Genomic DNA, 7209 nt, shown 5'->3' with positions numbered 1-7209 from the left:
TTCCCTCCCTTGTTTCTCCTTGGAATGTGACTCATTCTTTGGCTCAACGGCCGTACGTGGTTATGTGGGTCTGGAACAGATTTACAGCGAACAGGTGACTGAGGTTTGACTGGGCTGAACTGAAGCCTGAGAGACAGTGAGGGCAGACACAGAGAGGCTTCAGGGCTCTTCACAGCCATTACTCACACAAACACACAGAGGGGACGAGGAATAAACAGTTTTATATGGGAAAAAAAATGTTGAAGGTGAAAATCTAGCATTAGCAGCTATAATAACTTGAAACAACGAACTGAACTCTATGCAAAGTTCAAAAACTCACATTTTGACATGCCCTAATAGGACAGGTGAAGGATTGTCCATAAGGTCTTTACTGATAATATGATGGATTATGCTGTCAAATGAAAAAGGGAAAGCTATAATATTTGCATACTGAAGTGCTTGAGAAACGGTCTCTACTAGCGCATCATTAAATGTGGAGAAAATGACAAGGATATTTACTTTTATACTAAAAACTTGTCCACTTCTTTCTGTTAAACATCTGAAGAAAACCCTCACAAAAAAGATAAACACACAATGACTGTAAGATTGGTGTAAAAGTCAACGTTTCCCGATAACAGACTTGACAGGAACAGGTGGGTCTGTATGAGTGTCTACTGCCATCAGGCACAATCTGTGAATCACAGAGATTTACAGCTCCTGAACTGATGACTCTTGTGTGTGTGAAGCTGTAAACTCATGTTAAACAAGCAGGTCAGATATTTCACAAGAATCTGTCTCACCTCGCTGTGACAGCCTCTGTTTCCTGCTCTTCTCTTTCCTCTCCAGTTTTAATTCTTTAATTTCCTGATGTTTGACCCTCTTCCCTTCATTTTTTTCCTCAGTCCTCATACCTAAATTACTGTGTAAGGTAATATATACAGTAGTGGCCAAAAGTGATGTCTGGCATAGGAAAATTAACATCTTTACCCTTTAAAAGTACTTAACTTTTTTTAAGAAAAAGTTTCCAGCGAGTACCAGCATTTTTGATAAAGACAAAAACTAGCTTAATGCATTCTTTTGTTTAATCGAAAATTGAATGTGGGCAAGTTTAATAAAAAAAAGAAGAAGCAACATTTTGAATAAAAATCTGCAGAAATCGTGTTTTTGTCAAAGACTGCGTCTGGATTACATTCAGATGGAGTACATAGAGTCCATCAACACACCTAAAGCCTCGCAGTTCTTTACATTTCGACATTTCCATTCAGAAATGTTAAGAAGTTTGGATTTATATGCGGTTTCATAACTGACGATCATGTTATTTTACATGTGCGTAAGCAATGCTTCTATCGCTTGTTTCTGCTTCTTCGCTTGTGTTTTGATCCAGAGATTCTGTACTCTTTCAGAAGACGCATAACACCCTGTCCTAACCAGACGCGATGCCGCAACACGTAATAAAATGCACCTTTTCCATGTTAATCAGAGTTTTTGTTCTAACCAGCCGCGACGGCGACACGCGAATATTTTATTTTAGAAACGGTTTCATTTCTCCGCGACGTCGTGGCTGGAACAGCAACAAAAAGTATGGCAATGATATTATCAGGTAGTGTTTATGTGCTTTATTTAATGTTAAAAGCATCTAACGTGAGTTTGAATATCATTCTGTGTTCCCAGCTTTTTAGCTGTAATGAAAACAACACTGGCTAATTCACCTCAGATCTTGAAAATAAATAAATGGGCACAAGAACGTTCGAACTGTCAACTCAATGCGAACAAACAAGTGTATTCTATGACAAAGATTGGTTCAGTCACTCCGTATGTACTTTAAATAATGTTTAAATTTAATATTTATGAATTTTACTATGTACTTGCCCATTTCATTGTGTCCGCTGTGCTCTTTCCAAGAGAGCCCGCCCACACTCTCTTCTGATTGGCTGTGGTTTTTGATTGATTTTATCGCTTCTCGTTTTCGTGTCGCGTCTAGTGTGGACAGTCAAATTGCTTGTCGCTAGAATCTTATCGCATCACGTCTGGTTAGGACACAGTGTAACAGCGCCCCCTACCGTATAACAGTGAAAACATGGATTGTTGGAAAATATCGTCAATGGAGGGGAAAGAGTTTGTTTTGATTTTTTTTTAATTTGTCAAAGATTTTGTAAGCATATTGCGTAGTTGTTCAATTGTTTTGTTTGTGATAACACAATGAAACATGCCAAATTGTGCAGATATAATTTTTTGCCAGGCTGCCATACAAAGAGATTATGAACAAGAGAGAGCCAAAAAAATACATAACTGATTATGTTTTAGTCAGTGTAAGCTTTTTCCTTTGAGCTTTTATTTTTTAATGCAAAAATGCATAGAAAAATAAAAAGTGTTTTTCTATGCATTTTTGCATATTAAAATAAAACCTGTAGCTGTAGTTTGCCTTTTTTTGCCAAATAATTTTGTCAGATAAATACCTTAACTAAGTTTAGTGTTTTGTTCTTCCCTCATATCTAAAATATTTGAAAATGTAAAATATGTTCCTCATATTTTGATGGTTTAATCGAACAGACACAACTTTTCTTTTCTTTCTTTTTTTTTCGGGATCTTTTGATGAATAGAGTGTTAAAAAGAACATCATTTATTTAAAACAGAATTTTTTGTAACATTATAAATGTCAATACTACCCCAAACGTTTAAAAGGTGGATATATATTCTAAAACACACAGTTCTGACTTTAAATTCTGATTGATGAGCCACATTTCATATTTTTCTCCAGTTGAGTTCTATATTAATGCGGGAAAGTTCTGACGTTGCTCAGCAACCATAACAGCAAACACTCAGCAACCGTTTCACGTTGAGCCCTACAAGACTCTTAATAACAAGTTCCCACATCATATTTTTACATTCCTCCATGTTTCTTTGTAGTTATTTAAATAACAAAGATAACCTGCCTAAATATATCTACTGTGGTATACAGAGCAGGATCTTATACCATCATACCATCCAGCCCTACTCTACTGTTCTTTGTCAGGGTTATTCCTCTTTCTTTTCATCGCCCATCCTCTCGGACTCTGCGCTTCACATCCTCTCTTTCTCTCCGTCATGAGCGATGAGAGTAATTTGTGAATGTGTGCTTAAACACACTTTTATCATCAGCCACTTAAAGATAATGAATGACAGTTTGGACATTTCAACTGAACCCATGAGAAGGGAAACGTGCTGATATGAGGGCTGTTTTGCATACAAACAGTGCAAATGTTGTAACGGCGCTTTTTTGAGCCCATACAGGGCGTTTTTTTCCCCCCACAATGCACCTTTAACCTCACAGGAGGAGGCCACACCCCCACAAAACATCCTGAAACATCAGTGAGAGAGTAAAAGGACATTACTAAAAAAGAAAAACAGTGCCAAGTCAAATAATAAAGTCCTTTGAGAGTGTTTATTCTCTTTCAAAAGGGCCCCTGAACTCCGGCCCTTCCCACAATGCCATCTCCTGGGGCACACGGCCCAGCAACACTCTCAAAAATAAAGATTTTTTTCGCAGCAGTGCCACAGAAGAACCATTCAGTGAACAGTTCTTAAAAGAACCACTTTTTTCTTTGTGTGAAGAAGCTTTTTCATTATAAAGAACCTTTAGAGCAATGGAAAGGTTCCATGGATGTTATAGGTTCTTCATGGAACCATAAATGCAAATAAAAATTATTTATTTTAAAGAGTGAATGGTAACTTTCTGCCATTCTAGAGCATTCCCAGCATCCACAGTCAGAGAGCAGGAAGCTGCAGAGGTGTCACTTGGAATGTTCCAATCCAGCCAAAACAATGACTAAAGTAAACGGACAACACTTTAGTCAGTTCATGAGACAAATGAACACGGTGTTTAGCGATGGCAGTATGAGACAAGTGAAGCTGTTTCCTTTGTACTTTCCATACACTAGAACCACAACAACATTCCTGACGTTTGGTTTCCACATACACACAACTAGTGATCGACGATGTGCCCAATAACCGATATGAAGAACCGATATTTATTTACTGTTATACTTCTGTTTTTGACACGATTACAACACCACTGAACTGAGCAAACCATTTTATTTATAACAATCACTCCCTCCTTGCATAGAAAACAAATCTTATTTATACACCAATGAATAGAGGGATCTGAAAGTGCAAAAAAAAAGTGCACTGTTACTAAACTGTTTTTGTTGAAAATTAGTAGTCTTTCATGTTAATTTTAATCTTCATATTACAAAAATAATTTTATTTATAAAAAGCATCAGCAGCAACACTAATGTTAACAATAAGCAAAATAAATGTAGAATGTCTGTTTTCAAATGGAGAAAATAAATTAAAGACAGGAATCATATAAACTTTGCAGAAATGCAATATTTCATTTTAAGTTTTAGTAGATTTATAAGCTGTTTAATAGGCTAAAGAGTGAAGAATAATTTGCTGGATAATGTTAAATAACTGAATAATAATCTCTGGAATATTGGAATATAACAAACAAAACATTGTATTTTATTGCATTTCTCAACTGGTATGTTATGTCAGAATTATTATTATGTTTTTGTCGCTCTAGATTATGAAATATCTGCTGACAAAGCGCTGTTTATCTATGCATTTACACTGAACTATACTCAAACTGTGGAGATAATAAATAATTAATTTCCATAGAGTTGTGTTTACTTGGATGTTTATTAGCGAATTAATGGTTATATAGTAAATTACGGTGTTTTAAACAAGTGAATCTTGTTAAAAGTTACATGCGGTGGCCGTGGAGCATTTCCTGAGCATCAACCCGCTGAGTGAACAGCAAAATGCAGACGACTTCACGAGACTAATGATGAGCATAGACAACAGAGAGAATTAAATTCAGCGCTTTTATTTCCAACATGTGCTCATTCATGGCTGTATTATTTAATTCATGCAAAGTTACATCTTTATTGGGACAGGACTTGACGGATTATCTTACGTGGCTCTGTGAGCTCGTCTCTATTTCTTAGAAACAAGCTGCATAAACTAGCTACGTTTCAGAAATTTATGTAACGCATCTAATTTGTGCATTAATGGCTGTTATGTTAAATAAAGTTTACTAATTACTACAAAGCAGGTAAGTTTACCTGTGCATGCCGTTGTCTCGTCTCCCCTCAGATGCGCTGTAAAAAGATGGCGGCGTTTATCGGTAAATCCAATATTACAAAACCGATATCCCGTTATGGTAAAATGCTTAAATATCGGGGAAAATATCGGTAAACTGATATATCGGTCAATCTCTACACACAACGCTGAAATTAGAAAATCTGATGTTTTTCTTGCTTATTCTTGCAAATTAAGATATTTTTTGATGAAATCTGAGAGGTTTCTGAACCATCCATAGGCAGCAACGTCGCTGCACCTTTCAAAGCCCAGAAAGGTACTAAAGACATTGTTAAAATAGTCGTGTTCACGTGTTCAACCTTAATGTTATGAAGTGACGAGAATACATTTTGTGCGCAAAAACAAAATAATGACTTTATTCAACAATTTCTTATCCCTGACAGTCTCCTACGCTTTTTACATAGTAAACACAGTGCAGCGCTTCCGGGTTCTACGTCAGAATGCCGGCTCATTATTGGCCGATGTGAGCAGCACGACGCATGTGTGTGATGCTGATGGAGGAGCCAACCAATAATGAGCCGGTGTTCTGACGTAGAACCCGGAAGCGCTGCACTGTGTTTACTACGTAAAAAGCGTTCTCGATGCTTCATAACTTTAAGGTTGAACCACGGTAGTCACATGGACTATTTTAATGATGTCTTTACTATCTTTCTGGACCTCGAAAGTTGCAATGATGTTGCTGCCTATGTGTGGTTCAGAAACCTCTCGGATGTCATCTATATCTTAATTTGTGTTCTGAAGATGAACGAAGGTCTTACGGGTGCGGAACGACATGAGGGTGAGTAATTAATGACAGAAATTTCATTTTTTGGGTGAACTAACCCTTTAAGACAAGCGAAGAACAGCAATGCTAATGCAAGCTGAAGAACTACTGAATACACCTTTAAAATTTAAGTTAAGATTATGAGCACTGGGAGAATAAAAGCATTTTTTTCCGTTCATGTGCAATCAAATATCCTAGCATATCTGAAATATCATCATAAAGTCGTTGAATGTTGAATTTATGATGTTATAAATAGCACAATGACAAACAGGAAAGTCATATAAAAGTATAGTTAAGTGTACAATGATTATCAACCATGATGGTTTGGAAAATAACAATATACTCTGAATGATTCAAAATTGCTTTTTAAATCTGTTCACTTAAGTGACCACCAGCACCAGTGGGTTCAACATAGAAGTTCCCATTTCAGATATAAAATGCAGTCTGCTAAATGTCGACCGCTGAGTGTTTCTGATCTCCCGCTGAGTTTCACACTGCGATTTATCAGGCAGTGCAACGATTTCATCAAAGTCAATTTTAGAGTAGTAATAAAAATGATGAAATGGATTGGATTCAGCCAAAGGGCTGCTGAAAGAAAAGTCCAGCGCTAGAGAATCACATGTAAAACAGAAGTAAAAGATCTGGATACAAAGCTATTCTGGCGACAAAGTTTGTTCAAACCCGTCATAGGGTGATCCACGATCTCATCACCTTCACAATCTCTTCTTTAGGTTGCTCCTGATGGATTGCGTATAGTACTAAATAATATCTTGGTAATGAAAGTACATTTTAGCCTTGCACTTCCACCTCAGATAATGACAGTGGCCATTACTTGAAGTGAGCACGTCTCGTGTGGCACTGCCCCGTGAAGACAGCACACAGTGTAATTAACCGAGGCCGGGCTGGAGCTGCATTATTAAAAGCCCACGCAGAGCCGTCTCGTCAAACTCTTTGCACTGGAGCGGGGCTCACTGTGTGCGCGAGGAGTATAGAAAAGATGTAAAAGAACAAACAGGGTTAAGTTGGATAGCAGCCACTGAGGGTGTAACCTGATAAAAATGTCCCACTCTCCGTTTTTGTCTCAATCTGCCTGTTCCTCTTTTTCTTTCCATCTCCTATCACTCTCGCTTCAAGACTGAAAGACGTTCTCAGGATCTTTGTTGCCTCTCAACCAAAAAGCTCTCTCTCTCTCTGCCTGAGCAGTCTGGAAGCGGGCCAGGGAAGCGTGGGAGTTGTAGAACGTCTTGTTGCTCAAAGCTTTAATCTTTCCTCTAAAAGAGAGAGTGAGAAAGGGAGCGAGGAGGGGGATACTCCCCTTCTTTGCTGGG

This window comes from Megalobrama amblycephala, linkage group LG24 (assembly GCF_018812025.1).
Source record: "Megalobrama amblycephala isolate DHTTF-2021 linkage group LG24, ASM1881202v1, whole genome shotgun sequence".
Taxonomy (NCBI): domain Eukaryota; kingdom Metazoa; phylum Chordata; class Actinopteri; order Cypriniformes; family Xenocyprididae; genus Megalobrama; species Megalobrama amblycephala.
The sequence above is the reverse complement of the archived record's forward strand: the minus strand, read 5'-3'. Positions refer to the sequence as shown.